The sequence below is a fragment of the Apis florea genome, unplaced genomic scaffold, assembly GCF_048593485.1.
Source record: "Apis florea isolate Af1SG1 unplaced genomic scaffold, ASM4859348v1 contig_1767_pilon, whole genome shotgun sequence".
Classification (NCBI taxonomy): Eukaryota; Metazoa; Arthropoda; class Insecta; order Hymenoptera; family Apidae; genus Apis; species Apis florea.
In genome coordinates this window covers 121,245-144,229 of record NW_028256473.1, presented here as the reverse complement: position 1 = coordinate 144,229, position 22,985 = coordinate 121,245, and the positions used below count along the sequence as shown (strand labels likewise).

The following is a 22,985-nucleotide window of genomic DNA, read 5'->3' as shown; positions in this document are numbered from 1 at the left end:
ATTCAATCAATAAATTGATATAGATTTAAACATCAATGAAAATATCCTCGGGCGATTCTTCCATCAAAGCAAATTCTCTAAATAAAATGAAACAAGTTCAAAATTTGTTGCTTTGATTTCAAAATCTATCCGTCGCGAAGTGTCTTCTTGTATTTAAATTTATCATATTCTTGGTCGAAATTGAATAATATTTTGATATCTTTGTAACTTTGAAAATCAAGTAACAGAATTATTTTAATTATAGAAAAAGAAAGATAAAGTTGAAAATGATTTATTCATATTTATTGGAATATTCGTGTCGAATTCCTATATTTATGTATTTAATGAACAAATATATTATCTTTAATCTTAGAGAAATAATAAATTTTAAAAATTATCTACCTCTTCGCGATATACAAGAAGACCTAGCCTGAATTAATAAATAAAACAGACAAAAATCAATGTTACTACTCATGAGTACAGCAAATACCCATGGTCATTGTGCTCGTGCGAAATTCTACGTATACAACCAGTCACTCGTGTCGATTTGGACCTTTCGTCCTACGACATGATTGAATGACCGAAGGAAACAAAAAGCATGCGACTCACCATTAGATGCGTAGAATCTGGATTACTCGTAACGAGTTGAAGAAAGTAGAATCTGTAACGAAAAGTGGAACATTATGATTTAAAACATGATACGTTTACCTATAATACTGTATAATAATCACTTCCAAAAAGATGAAAGTGATGAAAAATATATAAAGAAGGTTACCTCTTCGCGTGGTGGATGATCGCCTTTTTTTCTTGAGAATGACGACACTGACTCTAATCTGTACCGAGAACGAATATTTAAGAAGGAAAAAGAATAAAAATAAAACACTGATAACGCGTCCGTTATATATTTGTAAACGACGAACAAACACTGATTCTAATTTCGCGAAATACTATTATTGAACGCTATCAATTATGAGCAATTGTGCTCCAAAAATTATAAAAATTTACGAAACGAACACTGACTCTACCGATCGCATTGCGCGCGATCACGAATATTTTTTAACGAAAAAAAATCACAGGAAATCTTCGACACCACTTTAAAAAAATACAAAATATTAAACGTAATTTTTTACAAATGTATGTATAAAGAAATGGAATTTAATTCCAAACTTGAAATATAAAGAAAAATATACATTGAAATTTTGATATATTGTTACAATAATGCTAAGCCGAATGTCACTGTGGCGTCCATATTGAATTCTTTTCCCGCCTTTTTGTCATGGCGTCATTCCAAGCAATTAATTTGTACGAAACGATTTGTATAATAAATGAAAATTAGGACTATCAAATATATATGGAAATAATATGTAATCAACCCATTATATTCGAATAACGATAATTAAACGGAAATTCTTAAGAAATCGTAATGAGAAATTATCTCTAACACTAACCTTCAACTCTAAAGAAGGAATAGATGAACGAAGGAAATTCCAATAATTCCGATACCGATGAAAATTCGTAATCAATTATAATAAAAAACACGAATCGAACAATAACGCACGAACCACAAAGTATAATTATGGAAATAAGTTGAACTACGCAGCAAATAAATCACACACTAGAGGAAAAGATACGCGTCTTAACACTACGACGATCGAGAGTACAATGACACCTCGCCCCGCGATTTCGATTATCGAAACATAAATTAGGGAGGGGGTCGTTCGACATCGACTCGAAACATATCGAGGAAAAGACGTGTAAAAAGAAATGTTTTCACTCTCGAATATAACATCGATGATTGAGAAAGATAAATATATGAATTGTAAACACGTTGTACGTAATACAAATGTATAGAAAAACGAATATATTTATATTTTTACGTTTCATTGAATATTTTAAACTAACGACGTAGTAATTTATTATTATGAACTAATTAACGTATATTTTTTCCTATGAATAAAGGAAATCTATTTTACGAAAAAATTTCTATTTTTGTGAAAAAAGATAAAATATTACCTGATGTGTGCGAGAAAATTATCGATTATTCGTCAAATGACAGGTATATAGGAATAAACTATCGTTTCTTCCGAAGTTATTCCCGTAATCGAACGATAATCTATAAAGATAAAATTCAAAACCATAAGATAAAAATATATAATTAAAATTAAATCAAATTAAAAAAATAAATGAATTCAAATTTTAGATCGAAAATTTATAATAGAATACAAAGTACGGATAACCTCAACAATCGGGCACAAATGCACAAAAAAAGGTAAAAGAATTAATTAATTTTGTTATCACAATGTGTAATGATTTATTAAATGAAGTAAATAATTTATATTCGATAATAAACGAGAAATAAAATCACTTACTACGTAATCGAGTTACAAAGTGCCAGCCAAGAATACATCTTCCATCCATGTTTTTCGATAGGCGAATGACGTCATGCACCATAGTTTTTTCTAGGTTTTTCCTAAAAACATTTTAATTGGTTATAGCAATTTCTCACTTAAGCCGCGCGAAAATTGAAATATAATATATTTTATTGAAAATTATTTGTACAATAATATTAAATATATATTAGATTATAACATAGAAGTTGTGTAAAAATCCATTTATTAAATTAAATCTGTATAATAATTTATGATTGTTAAAAATAATGATTGAACATAAAAATTACAAATAAGCAGAAATATTAAACTAAAATATATATGTTTTTTATTCAAATATAAAAATATATATAAAATTTTCTTCAAATTTTTATTCTTTTTTAATAGAACGATAATTAAATATAATTTGATCGAGTCAGTGAATGTTTTAAATGAATTTAAAATTACGTAAAACAATTATCATTGATACTTTATGCGATAGAATTATTAGATTACGATACAATGTTCTATCATATTATTTTATCTTTTTCTCTTTCTAATTTAATTTCAGTTTCATTTATCGTTAATATTTTTATTTTGTTCAATATCGTACATATTATATGATACTAAAACAGTAAGAAAAATTTGAAATCTTCTTTTCTTATTCGAAACAAAATTAAAAAAGTGTCTTGGATATTAGATATATTCTGTACCTTGTCTGTAATTGCCTATATGTATATATAACTAGTAAAAAACAAAAATTTTGATATTAACTTGTCGAGAAATAGACGAAACTCCATGTACGAATGAATGTGGCCAATATTCGCACTGTACCTTCTAAGTCATGCGTTTAAATTACCTTATTATCAGACAGACCTGTCTTAATTATGGGGACGGTTGAAAGGGACTTTGGTAGTTAACCATCGGTTGTGAAAGAGGGTAGTGAACGAAGGTAGGCGAAACGGACCGGAGTGATAGAGTAATTAACATTCAGTCAACTTCAGCTCGTGTCAATAATATCTTAACCATCTTGGTTGACTGACTTCTCGAAGAGTGACATTAGACATTCGCGTTATTACCGCGAAGCCAAGTAACCTGGAATGGAACAATGGTAATTATGTTAACGATAATGAAAAATACGAAATATGAAATTAGCGTATTATTATAATTTTTATAAAGGGAAGAGAATAAATAAAAAGGGAAGAGAAGGAATTCTACGCATACACACGCATACACATACACGCATACAGATAGAATTTATAATTTTACTTATACTCCTATATAGTTTTAAAATTAAAACAATTATAAAACTTTGTTTTATTACGAGTAATTATCTCTGTCACTTTGATGGCAAATGACATCACAATAACGTCATTTTCTCGATCCAATTCTTTATCAATGGGAATGTTACGTCTCTGTTTAATTCTCCAAGTGTAAATTATCCCTAAGCCAATACCGTTCCGGTTATTTTTCTTGCAACAAACATGTAACAGCTGTAATCCGTCATGAGAAGGAAAAAACGCGAACGATAGAATATGTTCGCAAATTGAATGCATCGCAAACGGCTCTTTGTTGCTTTCAAAGACGTTTTTATCGTCCGCTGAACCCGTCCCAACGAATGGTCCCTTTTTTCCCATGTATTTTGCATGTAAAACAAGTCGTCGCGTTTCTCGCATTTGGATGAAAGAATCCGCGGGGAAATGATTTCACTCTTCGGAAATCTCTATTGTTTTTTTCCTCTGAAACGCGCTAAACATATTCGCGGTTACGTAAGCAAAGCGAATTTTCGATAAAGAGAGATACTTCAATCTTTTATGGCTCAATACCGGTTTTCTTTGTTTTTATATCGCATAATTCTTTGCACCCTATATGGAAGGATATCATTTTTAAAAAAAAGATTTTGTTACGTGTATATATAAACGTTTAAAAATATTTCTTGGAAAAAATATTTCCGTTTGATAAATGTAATAAAAACTCTGTACAATATTATAATATATTCTTCTGTAAGTTTATGAGAGCATAACTAGAAGATAAATATGTAAGAAAATTCGAATTTTCGACATGTTCTTCTCTCTTGATGATTTATCATCGTGGAAGTCGCTCTCAAATCTTTCGATCGAAACAAAAGCGAAAGTTTTTCGCATAATATCCAATAATACCGTGTTCAAACACGGGATTGGTTTGAAAGATGATTATTTAATAAACTCAATAACGAAGAATGAAATCAAAAAAGATAATTTTAATATATATTAAAAAATTCATTACATAATATTTCTTCGAATCGAAAATACTTTTTCGTAAAATATTTTTTCGTAAATTAAAATTCTCGTGTCTTAGTCGTGATATGATGCGAGAATTGAAAGATCGAAAAATACCGAAAAAGTGTTTTTCATAACGGTGTTTTTATATTTAAAGATATTATTATATTATAATATTTTTTTATCTTTCTCGTATAAAATCACTTTTCTCTTTCGTCTCGTTGTTTTTGTCAACAAAATTTATAATCCGAAGAGAAGAATGTTATAAACGCAACGAGATTTATAAATTCATTCGATATTTATTTTCTTGATGAAAAAGAATCACTATCGTTTCTGGATATATTCTCGCAAAATTAAGAGGCAAATGTATTACGAAAAAATACTTCAATGCTGTCAGAAAACAATAAACGATTACAAAAGATGTAAAAGCCTCGATGGTGTAGAAGAACGAAGTAAGAACGAACCTATTCAACGACGTATAACATCTAGTTCCGGTTCTTTTCTCTCGACGACAAACAAAAGTTAATACATTTCTATCCAGATAACTGCCATTGCATTTCCACGCCACTTTCTTTACTTTTCTTTACTTTTCTTTAGTTTTTCTCTTTTTTTTCCGATGTCTTCTTGCCTTCATCCTCTCATCTCCTTTATCTTCAACCTTTCATTCATCTTTTTTATGTTAAAAAAGAATTAGTAGGAAAAGAATTGTTAAGATGTTTCGATTAAGGCTGATAAGAAGAGAGATTCTTTTAAAAGGAATTAATCTATCGACATTAAATCTATCTGAATTAAATGAAAGGAAAAAATTGTAAAATGGTAATTTTAGTATTTATTTATAATTTTAGTATATATGTATAAATAATGTTTGATTTTTCATTTTATTTTTCATAGAAATACCGATTTGAAATGAAAACAATTTATATGACGGTTCAATTACACAACGGTAGCGTATAAACGAAAAATCTGTGCCGTAGTGAAAGAGTGAATAATATAGTATAATAACGATTTTACAAATTAAAGGGAAAACATAAAATATGAATCGACATTTATACGTTTTTGCCATTTATACGTTAAAATTGAAAATCATTTCAAGATGCAACGATCCTACGTTTATAAGAATTGAGATTTTGCAAAAAAAGAAGAAATAAATCGTCGAGTGTTGAATAATGCATAACGAACGACAAATAACATTATGATAAAAATCTGGAAGAAGGAGGAAATGAATCGGATGGTTCGAATCGAAACGCGGAATTCGTCAATGATTCGAGTGATTGTTGAACCAATAATTCGAAATCGATCGTTTGTGAAACGCAATGAACGATTTCTATTTGTGTGATCGGCGAACGAGATCGAGGATAAAAAGTATAGTGGAAAAGCCAGGTTTTCCGGATTCGTTCGATCTGGGTCTGGTGTTTGCCGAATTGATTTCGTTTCTACGAAGTAATTCGAAACGATTCGATGTATTAAAAGGCAACAATAGACAAGCAATTGATTGTAATTCTGCCATCGCGTTACAGCAACACTAGAAATAGAATTCAAATGGGAATCGTCCCTTCAATTTTCGAAATAAATGGTTTGACAATGATCCTGTACAATTTTTTTTTTTTTTTTTGTTTCTCAAATAATAGCGTTTTATTTCTTTTATAAATCTTTTAAAGAGAATAGGATCTGTGAATTTTCCTTACATTCTCTTTTCTTTATCTTATTTTCTAATGGAAAAAGAAATACCACGATTATTTCCATGAATATGATCTGGTTTCAAAGTAATTATAAATATATGAAACTTTGTTATAAATAAAATGTAGTAAAATGTAGCGAAATAAATAGAAAAAATGAATCAAAGAAGAGAATATTATTTCTGCTTGTAAGGAAGATTTCACTATCTAGATTTCACTATGACTTCTATTTCAAGAAGATTTTTATTTCGTAATTAATCTCGATCGATTACTACGCACAATTCAATAATTTTTTCATTAGATTCATTTTATAAAATAATAAAGATATTTAGAATGTTTTAACACGGAATAATTTAGAACATTTTAATACAAATATAAATCAAAAATTACGATACTAAAATAAAAGTATTAAAATACTCGAATATATATTTAATATTATAAATATGAAAATCCAATTTAATTAGAAAATTTTTATTACAATAAAATACGTAATAAACGATTATATGATACATAAACGATTTATCTATTTACTAATTTATCAATTCAATATTAATAATCAATAATTCATATATTTATTTCCTTGTTTATTTATTTATATTATTTATTTATATATACATTTATTTCGTTTTTTGTATATTTATTTATATAATTTCTATATTTAATATAACTTAATACAAATATTAACTTGACGATTATACTTTATTAAAATAATTAATCATTGTATTTATCATTATGTATTGATTTCCTTTAGATTCATTGTGTTGAATTAATTTTAATAATTAATAATTATATATTTAATCATATATATAATATATTATTACATATATATTTAATAAATAAATCTTTATAGAATTTCGATGTTATAATAATCTAGAGTAAAATATATTATATATGAAACTTTAATTTTCGCGGGGTTTAAGTAAATAAAAAATCGCCCTACTTCAGACAGTTAGAATGCCCCTAGACGAATTTGTAACCTCATTCGTCTATCGAAAAATTATTGAGAAGAAACGTATAAGTATTGACATCGTTTTACGATTTGATTACGTAGTAAGTATTTATATTTCTTATTCCTTTGAATTTATAGATTGTTTTCTTTATTTAATACGCTCTTGAAATTATGATAACGAAATCAATTAATCCTTTGAGTTTTTTTCTGCTTTTATCTTCGATCGTGTATTTGATTGTTGAGGTTACCAGTAGCTTCTATCCTTCTATTATAAATTTTGTATCTAAAATTTGAATTTATTTATTACTTTGTTTCAATATAATTTTAATTATATACCATTATTTTACGATTCTTAGTTTTATTTGTACAGATTCATCATCATTTAATTACGAAAATAACTTCGAAGGAATGATTTATTTCCATGCACCTGTCACTCGGCGATTTCGATAATTTTCTCGCATATCAGGTAATATTTTATCTTTTTTCACAAATATAAGAATCTTTTCGTAAAACAGATTTTTATTTCTTTATTCATATGAAAGGAATTAGTTGATAATAATAAATTACTACGTCGTTAGTTTAAAATATTTCAATGAAACGTAAAAACATAAACACATTCCTTCTTCGAAACATCTGTGGCCATGTTTATAGTCGATATATTTATCTCTCTCGATCATCGATGTTATACTCGAGAATGAAAACATTACACATCGTATCTGCGATATGTTTCGAGTCGATGTCGAACGTCCCCCTCCCTAATTTATGTTTCGATAATCGAAATCGCGGGGCGAGGTGTCATTGTACTCTCGATCGTCGTAGTGTTAAGACGCGTATCTTTTCCTCTAGTGTGTGATTTATTTGCTGCGTAGTTCAACTTATTTCCATAATTATACTTTGTGGTTCGTGCGTTATTGTTCGATTCGTGTTTTTTATTATAATTGATTACGAATTTTCATCGGTATCGGAATTATTGGAATTTCCTTCGTTCATCTATTCCTTCTTTAGAGTTGAAGGTTAGTGTTAGAGATAATTTCTCATTACGATTTCTTAAGAATTTCCGTTTAATTATCGTTATTCGAATATAATGGGTTGATTACATATTATTTCCATATATATTTGATAGTCCTAATTTTCATTTATTATACAAATCGTTTCGTATAAATTAATTGCTTGGAATGACGCCATGACAAAAAGGCGGGAAAAGAATTCAATATGGACGCCACAGTGACTTGTCAATTGAAGTAGAATATAATACTTTGTATAATAGATCGATTATTATATTCGGCTTAGCATTATGGTAAGAATATATCAAAATTTCAATGTATATTTTTATTTATATTTCAAATTTAATGAAATTCCATTTCTTTATACACACATTTGTGAAAAATTACGTTTAATATTTTATTTTTTTTTAAGGTGGTGTCGAAGACTTTCTGTGATTTTTTTTCGTTAAAAAATATTCGTGATCGCGCGCGATACGATCGGTAGAGTCAGTGTTCGTTTCGTAAATTTTTATAATTTTTGGAGCACAATTGCTCATAATTGATAGCGTTCAGTAATAGTATTTCGCGAAATTAGAATCAGTGTTTGTTCGCCGTTTACAAATATATAACGGACGCGTTATCAGTGTTTTATTTTTATTCTTTTTCCTTCTTAAATATTCGTTCTCGGTACAGATTAGAGTCAGTGTCGTCATTCTCAAGAAAAAAAGGCGATCATCCACCACGCGAAGAGGTAACCTTCTTTATATATTTTTCATCTTTTTGGAAGTGATTATTATACAGTATTATAGGTAAACGTATCATGTTTTAAATCATAATGTTTCACTTTTCGTTACAGATTCTACTTTCTTCAACTCGTTACGAGTAATCCAGATTCTACGCATCTAATGGTGAGTCGCATGCTTTTTGTTTCCTCCGGTCATTCAATCATGTCGTAGGACGAAAGGTCCAAATCGACACGAGTGACTGGTTGTATACGTAGAATTTCGCACGAGCACAATGACCATGGGTATTTGCTGTACTCATGAGTAGTAACATTGATTTTTGTCTGTTTTATTTATTAATTCAGGCTAGGTCTTCTTGTATATCGCGAAGAGGTGGATAATTTTTAAAATTTATTATTTCTCTAAGATTAAAGATAATATATTTGTTCATTAAATTTATAAATATAGGAATTCGACACGAATATTCCAATAAATATGAATAAATCATTTTCAACTTTATCTTTCTTTTTCTATAATTAAAATAATTTTGTTACTTGATTTTCAAAGTTACAAAGATATCAAAATATTATTCATTTCGACCAAGAATATGATAAATTTAAATACAAGAAGACACTTCGCGACGGATAGATTTTGAAATCAAAGCAACAAATTTTGAACTTGTTTCATTTTATTTAGAGAATTTGCTTTGATGGAAGAATCGCCCGAGGATATTTTCATTGATGTTTAAATCTATATCAATTTATTGATTGAATTTCAATTCTTAATCTTTTTTTCAAATATTCTCTTTCAATTAGTAATCTTTTTTTGTTGAACTTATTTATGGAATTTATAATTAGAATTTTAAAAGTTTGTTTTTCATGAATAAAAAGTAAAGTAGAATCGTTGAAATTTCAGATAATAAGAGAGTATATATATAAAATCAAAGATCGTTAGTCCGTTAAAATAATATTAATATGTTTTTTAGCTCAGGATTTTCAGGTTTAACCCCTTCCGTGTTCATTGCCAGGATCTCACTCGAGTGCCCAGGTGTTACTTGGGTGAGAGAGAGGCAGCGGGCACGATGATCTTAGTTGATAAGTTTATAACAATTTCTCAGCGACCGACGATGCGTTAGCGTATCGTGCGCGACGTATTTTCCACATGATATGTGCGTGTGTGGTTAGGCTGTGGAATTGCGTCGTTACGATTATCATTCGTTCGAATTACAATTACAACAGTATACAACAGAATACAACAGTAAGCACAATAAAAAATAAAAAAAATATATATGTTTTTTCGATTAAGAACATTCAGATTTCAAATTGAAACGCGTGGAAGAATTTATCGCGTTTTACGCAATGGTCACTAGCCATCGTCGGTCGATTTCAGGAAAATGGTACGTAAATTTAGAGCGTGCGTGTAGCGTGCCAAGCTCGGGTGTCGGAGGCGTCCCGGGACGTTTTCCCTAGTGTAGGCTTTTTGCGCCCGAGTATTATGCGTGAGATTCGTCGAACGAATGTGTTGGTGTGCCTGTTTTGCCATTTTTTAAATATAGGGTTAGGTAGGACAGGTAGCATACTTTCTGGTGTGAATGTTAATGGATAAGTAGGTAGGGCCGGGCAGATTGTCACAGTCTCTGATCGGGTAGGCGCGTTTTCGCGTGACAATCTGTTTCAGGGAATAGAGTTCGAAGAATCGAGAGGGAAGTTGAGACGCGTGGAAAACATCATTTATCTTTGATTTAACCTATCGATTTTTCGAATTCCGCGGTCGTGGTCGCGAAAGAGGTTTCGAAACGAACGTTGAGCTCGAGGTTCTGTACGTGAGCAAGGAACGATCGTTGCGATCGTTGCTCGTTCGCGTGCATATATAAGATTCCGCGATTTAGACGTTTTTTTTTTCTTTTTTTCTCGATTGCCGAGTAGCGAATCTCGAGCCTAGATTTAAGTTTCAGCGGGCATCGCGCCCGAAGGAGGAAGACCGAAGAGGCCCCGACAAACTGTCGAGAAGAGGGCTGCAACGAATGGCTTCTCATTTTTTGGATCTTGTTTGGGTTCAAAGAATGGGAAGTCATCGTTACTACTTTGTCATTGTGCTCGTTTTAGTATTGACGTAGTATACGTTTTTGTACCGTCTGGCCGATGCATGCCGGCCCATCATCCAGATGCAGCCATCATGGGCAAATCGCGATTTTTGAATTAGTGTTGCGAGAAATGAATCACGGTTTGAATTAGTGTTGCGAGAAATGAATTACGGTTTGAATTAGTATTGCGAGACACGAATTACGGTTTGAATTAGTGTTGCGAGAAAGAAATTACGGTTTTGAATTAGTGTTGCGAGAAATGAATCACGGTTTGAATTAGTGTTGCGAGAAAGGAATTACGGTTTGAATTAGTGTTGCGTTGAAATGATGATCGCGTTTGCTTTAACTTTGCAATTTTTTTTATTTAAAAATTTGTATAATTTTTTTTTTATTCGAGTATGAATATATTATCTTGTATAGTGTTGCGATATTCTTCCATCGCGGTTTGAATTAGCGTTGCGTTGAAAAATGATCGCGTTTTTGAAGTAGTGTTGCGTATTCAAATGCCCAAATTGTTCCACGAGATACGTGGAAAATGTTCCTGGACTACCCAGTGCAGTTGGGAATACTGCATAAGAGTGGTCGTGTACGACAGCAGCCTGATACGGCTGTAATGGATTCGTTGTTATTAGCGTTGCGTTTTATTTTATACGAGTGCATAAATTAGTAGCGTTTCGTATACAATACCCTATTGGGGGTATATTTTTTCGGGAAGCTTCATTCTTTTTTTTTTTTTGTTTTTTTTATTGGTTAATAATTGCATTTGAAGTAGAGGCACTCTTCGCGATTTGTTTTGAAAATTTAGTATATTAGCGTTGCGAAAAAGAAAAAATCCACTATCGGTTTGTTCGGGTTCAATGTGAGTGGATGATTTTGGTAACCCTTCTGGTTACCATTTTTTTTTGTCTTTTTCTTTTCAGCATCCTCTTACCTTTCTCCTGCTTTCCTTCTTTTGTTACATCGTCGTTTCTACATACGATACATCGTATCCACAGATTTCGTATGTACTCTCCTTAGTGGTCTTCACGCTTCACTTCCTGATTAATTAATAAAGAATGTGCTTTTCTTCTTTTTCCCCCTTCCTCCCCTTTGTTTTTTTATTCTCTTCGTTTCTTTCATGGGATGAACGACCGTTGTCGATATTTCGTTTTTTCCCTTTGCTTCGTTAAATTTTCAGATTCGCATATTTGAGAATAATAATTATAAAATTTTCCTTGCGATGTAATAAGTTTGTAGTAGCGATACACTTTTTTTTTTTTTTTTTTGCGATTTCGAAACAGTCTTTCTCGGCAGTCGTAGCGCGGAACTGCTTATCGTACAAACGTCGTCGTAAAGTGTCATTTAAATGGAGATACGACGACGTTTTATTAGGAATTTCATCGGCTCGTTTCCTAGTCGAGTTGACAAATGAACGTCGAGTATGCAAATTTTGGTTTTTTCGGTGTACTCGATGAAGATAATCGCGACAGAAATACGAAATTTAACGGGATCGACGAGGATTTGTAAAGTTTAAAGGGAGTCTGGATCGTGTATTGATCACATTATATATGTTGTTGCGGTATATAGATCGAAATTACATCGGAAGAGCGTTCTTTCGTTTCTATGCAATTGATTCTTTTCATCGTTCACCATCCCCCTGGTCGTGCTTTATATCTGCTCGAAGTGGATCGCGTCGCTCTTCCAGACGATGGAAAAATGTTTGCGTCGGTTAATGATCACGCTCGTTTACCTTCCAGAAATCACTTTTAAATAAATTTCAACGTTCGAGTCGATTTAATTATCGTGGAAGCCAGGACGGCTCTCATCCTCTGCAAAGCTTTGCTCTTTCTTTTGCTCGTGTTTTTATCGTCAGCTCCGCCGTTGTCACGAAACATAGTAGCATAGCGCAGAGATGGATTTTCATTGGATTTCAAATTTACAGAAAAGGCGAAAGAAGCGTTCCGAACGAGCGAGGTATGATTATTGTTAGATAGGTGGATTCTATCGGTCGAGCGAAGAAACGTCTCTATCTCTCCACCGATTTGAACCCTTTTTTCATTGCAAAGAGTATGTGCGAATACGAGCAACGCGGATTTTAGGAAAATGGAGACGAAATTCGAAACTTGGAGGAAACTTTGTCACTTTTCGATTAGATTCCCGAGGATTATTCCAATGTAAAACGAAACAGGCGCTACTCGTTTGATTATTTGATGGATAGGACGATAATCAATAAGAAATCGACTCGAAACGGATGTCGTCGAATCCGTTTTTCTCTCGTTATCGAGTTTCTAAACGCGAAACGTTGAACACTGTATCCGACAATTAACGGAGTCAAAGCGAATCATCATAGGCGAAATGAAAATCGGGGCAGGAATAATCGTGCAACGGTAGCTAATTGCCGTTTACACCAATTAACTCATCGACTTCCATTAACGGTTGTTTCGTCGGGATTGTTGAACGTGGACGCGAATATCGACGATGCAAACGTCCACGTAGTCGAAGAAAACTTCTCTTTTCGACTCAACTCTGCAATTGGTAATGGAATAATAAAAATTATCCAAACTCTCTGAAACGAGAGAAAGACAGAATGGGGGGGGGGGGGAGAAAATTGTTGATAATGGAATAACTTTACTCGATCGACGAGGAGTAAGTAAAAATTGCGGGAAAAACGAACAACGCACCCTCGATCGAGAAGCCAGGCTTTCTGCAAACCGTGCGCGTGGAAAGCGAGTTTAGCACACAGCCGATTTATCACAAATGGGTCGTAAGCATCGGACAGCGTGTTTGAAGGAGGAGAGGGACGAATGCGGAGGCGCACGGGCGGAATACTTATAACGCGGTTACGTGAGTTGGCCGCGCGAACGGAAGGTCATAAATATCGGGTGAAAAGTCTTCGGGGCATATCTCGTTTGGCCCTTTAATCATGCAACGACCCGCGGGGGATCAAGTTTGGAGGGTTGTTCTCCAAGAGGAGAGGAGAAGAGTGTATACGCGATATCGCCTTCGATATCTCCTGTAAATTAACCGGTTTGAAAAACCGGTATCTTCCCTCCTCCCCCAACGAAGAAACTCGAATTCGAAAGTTGGGATGGGCGCGTCTCTCGCGATCGCGACGTTCAACGTCTCCGTCGTTGGATTCAGGGGGTGCGAATAACCGGCGCGAATCGAGGATTTTATGAAAGCTTCCCGTGGATGCTCGTAACTCAACCGGATTCAACCATTCGCGGTGGACGCTTAGATAAGTTAATTACCTTTAGCAGCATAAATAACGACAATCGCGACCCCGATAACGAGAATGCACGACCCCTCCTGCCCGACACTTTTATATTTCGAGAATCATTCCGTGCTTTATACACCGCGTTATCAGATAGGCCGCGCTTTATAATGCCCCCCTGATCGACCCGTTCTCTCCTCCTCCTCCCCTCCTCTCGTTTTCCCTTTCACCAACGTGACGACGAATTTTTCTTTTTTCTTTTATTTCGTCTTATCTTATCTCGTCCAATCCCATCTCGTAGCATTCGACTCGATCGTGAAGATTTGGCATTCTTCGTGTCGCCGCCACTGTGCGTGCAAAGTGGATAGTGGCGGAAGTGGGTTACACGTGCATCGATTCGATCATTGCGCAACGAACGAATTATCAACGAAAGCGGTTGATAAAAAGGACGGCAATTAAACGAGGCACCGTTAAATGGTCCGGCAAAAGGGCAGCCGAGGATAATAAACGAACGGCGTAGCCATCATAAAGGCGGCAGCTGAACGATCCTTGCCGCTCGCCCCTCCCCTCGTCCAAGGTTTCAAGAGCGCGGAAAAAGGGACTCGGTCGCGGGGGTTGAAAACACGTAATCGTCGCATCGAGTGCTTTTCGCGCAGCCCCTCTCTCTCTCTCTCTCTCTAAACTCTTCTCGCGACAACTCTTGTTTATTAAGGCCGTTTCACTTTTAATAAGCTGGAACCGACAACGCGAGGATCCCTCCATCTTTCCCTCCCTCTCTCGTTAAAGCCGCGGTTTCACGCTGACCAACTTTTATTAGTCGGGATTGCCGGCTGTTGTTAAAGCCCGCCAAGTTGTTATGCCGTCGCGTTAAACTCCGTGTCACGCGTAACGACGCCCCCCCCCCCCCATTTTCGAACGCTTTTCCCGCCAACTTTCCGTTTACAACGGCCGAGACGACACCGTCTTTGCAACCATGATTTTTCTTCGTCGCGATTCCTTACGAGCCTTCTTCCGGTTAATTATCGCGAGGATAAAGGAAACAAAATTGGCCAAGCTTTGGCCAAGCTTGTGTTTTTCGAAACGTATCGAACGGATCCTGAAAAGTAGGCAGGGGATAAAGGTGGGCGAGCTTATCCTAATTGCCGGCAATAAAAGCTTTTTATCGGACAGAGTTATGCTTTTTCGTTCGCTGCTCGCCATTATCTGGTCTCGCCCCCGGCAAAAAAAAATAATATAACGCGGACAGTCGAGGGGTCGCGAATCGAAGGTAGCGGTCGGTGTTGCACAGCTCTCCCTCCCCTCCCCCCGATTTTTGGAAAAGTGTTTGGAAAAGGGAAAAAAATGGGAGATGATCGAAGGATGGACGATAGAATTTCGGATTCTCGCGGTTGAATCTGCAATTCAAATTCACGATTCCACGTGATTATTCGTTTAAACGAAAGCGTCGTCGAGAATTAACGACTCGCCTTTTACAACGATTTTCGAAAAACCAGAGAGAGAGAGAGAGAGAGAGAGAGAGAAGTGAATTTTGAACGAATTGAAGCTTGCTTTTCGAATCGGGAAAATTATTCTTATTTCCGGGGCGAAATCTCTCGAGTTTTCGGCTTAGCAACGGAGGAGGGTGTACAGCCATTCCACGAGTTCGCTTGCTAATCCGCAAAGTATCGCGATTCTTGTAACAATCAGACGGAATCCGAGATGGTGGTTCTCGCGAGAAGAAGCTCGGCGGGGAAACGGAGGAGGAGAGAGAGTTGGACGTATCTGAGGCGGAGCCCCTCGTTACGAGCTCGTTCCAGAGCGGATACGTCGCCCGTAGTCGTTTCGCCGCGGAATAATATTTTTTGGCCCCGTTCCCGCCCAATCCCCCCCTCCACCCCTCCCTCTCTCTTTATCTCTCCGAATTTCGCTCGAGCACCTCTCACGTGTTAGGCCTGCTACATTATCGCGTAACGGCCACCAGCGAGCATTGCCAACGCTCCCGCCCCCAGATGTCCCCCCGATACACGAGATTTTTCGTGATCTCGAATCGTTGGGGAAAGGAGAATCTCGAGAATATTTAAATTGTTAATTTCCGTGGCGTGTCTCTGCCCGTGAACGGTTCACGAAATCGTAAAGCAAACGTAAACGAACACCACCTTTCCCGAATTCGCGTTTCCTTGGTCGTTCATCGAAGCGAACGGGTTGTTCGCGTGCCTGAACGAGTTGGTCCGAGCGGTGAGGACAGAGATTCATGGTGGACGAGCAAGGAGACGTATAAATTATCGAGTGAAAAATGTTTAGTGGCGAAAAATTGTTGGCCACGAGACGAGAGATATCGCGTGGCCAAAATTAACCGAACTTTGGGACAACAAGGCGACAAGAAATTGTCTCTCGTCCAAACGTACATTCGTATGAAAAAGTTGGAGAATTTTCCGTGGTATTAGGACTCTAACTACAGTTTTGCGATATGCAAAGGACGAGGATTATTCGCGCGTGTTTTCGAAAACACCGATATGCAGATTCTCTCCTCCTCCCTCATCTCTGCCAGAACCCTATCTCCGGTTGGTGCGCCATTAGGCTTGCACGTACACCTAACCGTTGCGTCAAAGTGGTTGGCACCTCTGCCAAACGATAACCGTTACACCACCCCCCCGTGTGGACGAGCAGCTGCAAGAACCAGAAACGTGGGGAGGAGGGAAAAAGGGTGAAATGGCACGGTTGTTTAACGCATTCGCTCCTCGTTGCATAATATCTCGCTCGACTTTCCCGCTAAGGTTAATTAGATTGTACGTGTATTATAGAACGAGAGGGAGAGAGAGAGAGAGAGAGATGGCTGCGACCCGATAAAACGAGATAAATCGAACGGGTGTTTTCCAGATCGATCGAGATAAAGAGATGGTCGTTTCTTCGTTATTTTTCCTCTTCCTTTTCCTTTCTTTCGTTAAAATTCTATTCCAACATTTGATTGGAATTACAAACCATCCGATGGACGGACCATCGATTTTTATCTCCCCGGAATAAATTTTCGAGGTCACCGTTCGTGTTGCCTCGATAATTCGTATAATATGTATATATATATGGGTTACGGGTCAAAAATCCGATGGTAAATGCACGCGCAAATGCTCGAAGAGATACTCTACGAGTTATAATAATCGCTCCATTAAAATCATTTATTCGATCCAGCCCCATAATTCGTACGCCGCTTCCACCGATAACCCACAAATCCGCTCGAATTCAACCCAATTTCGGGCTATCCCCGAATATTCGTAGCCGATCGTTGCCGGGAGGAGGACGCTCGAATTAACCGAGGCCAGATTCACTTTCTCTCCCCGAGCCAAGGACCCCCCCTCCTTTCTAAACGGCTTAACGCCCGTCCCCGCGTTAAACCGCTGTCTCGTAACTTCGTTCGACCCTAATACGGCGCGGCTGACGCGACCACCCCCCATCTCCTCTCCTCTCCTCTCCTCGTCGATCGAACCAAGGGTCGATGATACCCGTTCGTTTCGATCGAGAGGATCGTCCGAGACGACGACCTCTCTCTCCTCTTTTTTTTATCTCCCTACGGGGAGGGGGACGAATTGGAAACGTGGCCGAGAATAATATCGTTGTTGCTCCGCGTTTACTCGTACTCCCTCGATACGAGGGGGATAATCAAATTTGAGGGAAACACGTTTGATACCTTGGCTCGAGGTTGGACGAGATTTCGTCGCGCGGAATATTTCGAATGTAAAGGTGGTTTTGTATTCCGCCGTTTGAACCGTTTGCGTTTTTCATTTTCGGAACGTGCGTGTCTTAACGCGTCTTTCGATTCGCGTTCCGAATCGATTACACGAAACTGAATATCTTCTTTTTATCTCCTTTTCGTCGATTAATTCGATACGAGAAAAAGTTCGTGATGTTGATCCCGTAATGTAATTTCTAGCCATTTCGTGTGCGAATTGAAAAGAAATTGTTGCCTTTTCGGGAAAAATCGTGGATATACTTTTACTTACGTGAAAGAGGGTGGGGAAAATGGAGGACGCGCACGTTCGATTCAAAAAGAGGGAATCATGGAAGCGTACGTAAAATTAAAGTAGCAAAATCCCAGAAGGGTGTATGAGGAGAGGATTGTTGGGCGCAACGAGATTCTCCGGTTCGATTGAATCCGGCGGAGAATAGCGTCGAGGTGAGGGTTGGGCGGATAACGAAAGCCTAAGGATACTCGGGAGGATTCGCGCAGTTACGGCACCGTGGAGAGTATTCGAAACTCTCTCCTTCTCCCTCCACGTCGTCGTTTTTATTCCGGGAATTCTGGCACGAGACTTTTCTAATCCTCGATGGACGAAACGATCGCGAGGCGGAACGTGATCGTAAAATGGAAAAAGATCGCGGCGAGATGGAAGCGAAGGGAAAAATTGCTAGCCTTTTCTTAGACGTGTTCCACTTGTTTAAGCAACCGGCTTTTCCCCATTATGGATGGAGTCTTAATGGATGGAGAGAGAGAATCGTTGTGATATCTTAGAACGAGCGTTCCTTTTATATTTCGAGGACGGATCCTCTGTTCCCCCACTCGTTAATCTTATTATTACAAATATCGCGACTCGACGAAGATACGTATTTCTCGTCAAAGCCAATCCTTCGATCCAACGATATCGCACGCATTTGTCGGTTCGAAAACAAGGCTCGATTCAAGGTTTCGAGCTTTTTTCCCGTAATCTCTCCCTGCCTTTTCGATCAAACTGTTCGAAATGACCACCCGCTCGTAATACCGCTTCCCTTAAAGTACACTTTCCGCGTTGCGGAGAATTTATACGCAAACTTGGCCGTGTTCCGCTCCACTCGACGTTGCTCGTTTCTCCGCTTTTCGCTCGGAAAGACTTCGATATAGACCGACCTGCTGTGCCGGTTTGCTCCGCTACGCGACTACGTTTCACCCTTCCCCTATATTGAATTATGCGCATAAAAGGGAGAGAGAGAGAGAGAGAAGAGAGGATAGACGAGATGAGCGATGCAGAGATGCGCGTGATTCGAATAAACGCAGATCTTTGCGAATACTTTTCCTGCGCGATACTCTTATTTATACTCGTCGGAATATAAAGGGAACGAAGAAACGAAGATTAAACGCTCGATCAAAAAGCAAAATTAAATTTGTTTTGATTAACGATAAGGATACGATGATTCGTATACACGCGATATTTTCTATTTCGAACAAAAATACGTTTTCGAATCGAAAAAGTAAGCGGGTTGATCGATAAGTTGATCGATCGAGGAGGAGTAATTATTAACGGGACTCGTTGCTTTACATTCGCAAGTGGGATCGAAACGTATTAATTTGCCTTTATTAATTTCAAGTTTCGCTTCGAAGGAAGAGAATTTCTAATTAAGAAGCGACTGATTTTAACGAGAGGTTAATTATATCGTCGGGATTATATAAATTATTTATTTATTCGTAATAAAGTACGCTGCGACGAGTTTTAATATCTCGAAGGATGGTCGGTCGGTCGGTCGGTCGTTGGTCGATCGGGAAAAATAATTTCTTCTCCACCGATCAACTGGTGGACGAGTTTTCACGCAACCGCCAATCGAACCAAATCTTTTCTCCTTTTCCCCTCGATCGTTCGATTGAACGCTTAACTTGTTAAATTTAAATTATTACGTACGAGCAAAATATCGTATAACAAACGTGTTATCACGAAAAACGAAACGTTTCCGAAGGTTACTCGTCTCTCGAAACGATGGATATCTTCCTCCCCAAAAGAAGATTAAGATTGGAGATAAAGTAAATGGAAATGCAAGCGAGCAAGGAAGAAGAACGATTCGAAATTCATTTAGTTTTAGCCGATGTTTTCGCGAGATTGCTTTTCGATCGTCCCCTACACACACACCCCTTTTGCCCTTTAATTAATTACCAGCGGAGAAATGGAAAATGCGGCAAGTCGAATCGGGTAAAGGCTCGTCCGTCAAACGTCCCGGAAAGTTTGCCGCTATCGGTTAACGCGGTTTAAGCTCCGTGTCAAATCAAGCCCCAAGTTGCGCCGATTGCCACGACGCGCCGGTCGGCGAAGCGTGGTTGAAACGTGGTTTTATCGCGCTCTTCACCCGATCTTCTTCTACAACCATCCGAATTAGTTTTCGAATTTTCCTTTATTATCCCTTTTGGAATATAAAGTGTGTGAGAGAGAGAGAGATTTTTCCTTTTAAGATTACATTAAGGACAAAGAGAGATCTCTGTGGAAACGAAAGGTTCCATCCTTGTTCCTTTCTTTCCTTCGTTCTTTTCCATTCGAAGTAAACGAGCAACGCGAACCAGTTTAAAAGAGGAGTATCGCGCCTCTGCCAAACTTGCTCGGCGCGAGTATGGATTTTACGTCGACCGTTTTAAAGATATTTTAGGACCCCGTTACCAACGACTATATCTTAAACCCTTGTCATTCGCACCCTCTCGTAGCGATACGGACGTATTTAACATCAAACTCGTAGCTACGAATTTTATTTTCATTCCATTTAAAAACACAAATAAAATACACGCTGGTCGAATCGAGTCGTCTAATCGTGCTTTATGATTAAATTTTGAAAAAGATTGTCCAATTTTGAGGGGAAAAAGATGTTCGAGGATGAAGGAAGAGCGTCTCTTTCGTGAAAAACCTTGCGCCTTGATGTTATGAAAAGCTCTTAATAAGTAAAGAAGAAGGAAAAGGGATATCTCGGTCCCTCCGAGTAAAATCCGATAAAAAAAGTGCATCGTCCTGTGCATCTTGATAGGAATAATCTCCAAATGAAAGAAAGGAAACAAGGACAAAGGACACGTCTCTCGAGATTTTAAATTCTTCTCCGGTTCTTGTTGTCGTAACCCGCCGTCACCGTGCAAGTTTCGTCTTCCAATTAATATTCGAGAAAAAATGGAAAGAATTCGTTTCGTTTCTTCGCGTCGATCGAACGCGACGAAGAAGAAGCACAGCTTGTTAAAACGAAGATTACCACTCGCGACTCGCGAGATCAACGCTCGATCATCGAGGCAAACGGGGGAGTCTGTTGTTGCCTGCCTCGAATCGCCCGTATAATAATATTCCTGCTAGCCGCCCTGTCTCTCTCGAATCAATATCGGATTACCACGCGAATGTTATGTAACGCGGCTATCGCGGCCAAATTGTTTCTCCACCGGCGTCGATCGATCTACTTATACCTACACCCTTCTCGCATCTCCAGGATGACGATCGATACGCAACGAAAGGAAATTGGATTAAGTTAGGAACGCAAGAATCGTTAGATGAAAGGGACAAGAAAAATTATCGCGTGGTAAGCTTTCGCCACGCCGAATATGACACACGTTAATGACATTGTTTCGTCGATCGAACCTACGACGAGATGGAAAGAGCGGGGGGGTTCTTTCGGGGGAACAACAGCCGGAAAAGTAACGAGACTCGATGATTGGTGGCGATTACCTAATCCTAAAATACGAAGGAATCCTGAAAATCGATACGATCTCGTCTTTACGTATCGATTAACGACACGGATGAAACCGTGCGATTTACAATTTTTCACTTACTTTCGAGTCCACGTTTCAAATTCACATTCTTATCACGCGTGTGGATAACCGAATACCCTCGAAGAGATAAAGATAAGAGGAGACCCTTCTCTTCACCTTCTCTTCTGAAAGAACCGCGAATCGAAGAAAGAAAAAAAAGAAAAAGAGAGAGAAAAGTTGTTGCAGAGAGGGAATCGGAACGTACACACACGGTTGATGCAACCCCGTCACCCAAAACACAAGGCTCGCACATCCTCCTCCTCCTCCTCCTCCCTATCTACTCGGGTATAGCTAGGCGAAAAATAGTGGGGTGTGTGTGTGTGTGCAGGCCTCCCACCGCAGCGTCGGACAGATAGGCAGGCGCGTAGCTAGGCGTACACACGCGAGGCCAGGATAACGGCGGCCCACCCCGGAGTTGCGGCGAGGGTGGATTGCGGGGCGCAGGCGCGCGCGCCAGTTGGGTGGCCACGGCGATCGTCGAGGTTCGAGGCTACGACCGAGGGTGACACCCTGCAGTCTGACGCGGGACTTCGACCCTCGCGCTTCCTCGGGGGGGGGTTGTGGAGTGAGAGATCGGTCGCGTCGTGCTTCCTCGCCGGCTCGAGAAACTTCTTCTTCCAGCCTCGTCGGGAGGAATAAGAGGAATATTCGAATGCACGGGATAATAAACACGACGCGTGTATCTCTGGTGAAACGAATCCATCCTGATCTCTTCTTCTTCTCGACCCGAACCAATATCGAATCAAATTGTGGAGAAATGTTTTTCAACGTTCCTGCGTTCCAACGTTCATTCGTGGAGGAGAGTATATACGTGGAGAAGAGAAATGTTTCATCGATTCGTTTGGGTGCACCTTGTTGTTGAACAACGAAGACCGTTCGTTAGGTTACGTTACGACGAGGAGGAGAAAATATTTTTTTCTCTCTCTTTTTTTTTTTTTTTTTTTTTCTCTTCTCGCCCCGTGAAAAGGAAAAAAGTTTCGGCTAAGTGGTTTTCGGCTCGTGCGGGCAAGTTTTCTCGCGAGTGTTTTCTTCGAAAATGGGGGGGAAAAAAAAAAAAGGAAGAGGGAGGGAGGGAGAGAGGGGGGGAGGAGGAGGAGGAGGAGGAGGGAGGGAGAGAGAGAGAGAGAGAGAGCGGCGGCTGGTCGAGGGAGAGCGAAGCTGGCGAAGAGAAGCGAGAGAGCGAGTACACTACCCTGGTAAGTCGATTACTTCGTGGTCGATGATCAAACGTAACTTTCATCGCCGTCGCTCCGACGGCGACTATAGCACGCTTGTAACGTAGCCGCGCAGAGT

The 22,985-nt window shown here is 38.0% G+C and overlaps 1 long non-coding RNA gene across 1 annotated transcript; it reads right to left on the bottom strand.

The window, feature by feature from the left end:
- Positions 1-6,850: 6,850 nt before the first annotated feature.
- On the bottom strand, positions 6,851-7,924 carry LOC147658744 (uncharacterized). The gene is made up of 2 exons (XR_015292214.1): positions 7,565-7,924; positions 6,851-7,511 (listed from the first exon to the last, which is right to left on the bottom strand). It is a non-coding gene; the product is annotated as an uncharacterized LOC147658744 (long non-coding RNA).
- Positions 7,925-22,985: the final 15,061 nt, after the last annotated feature.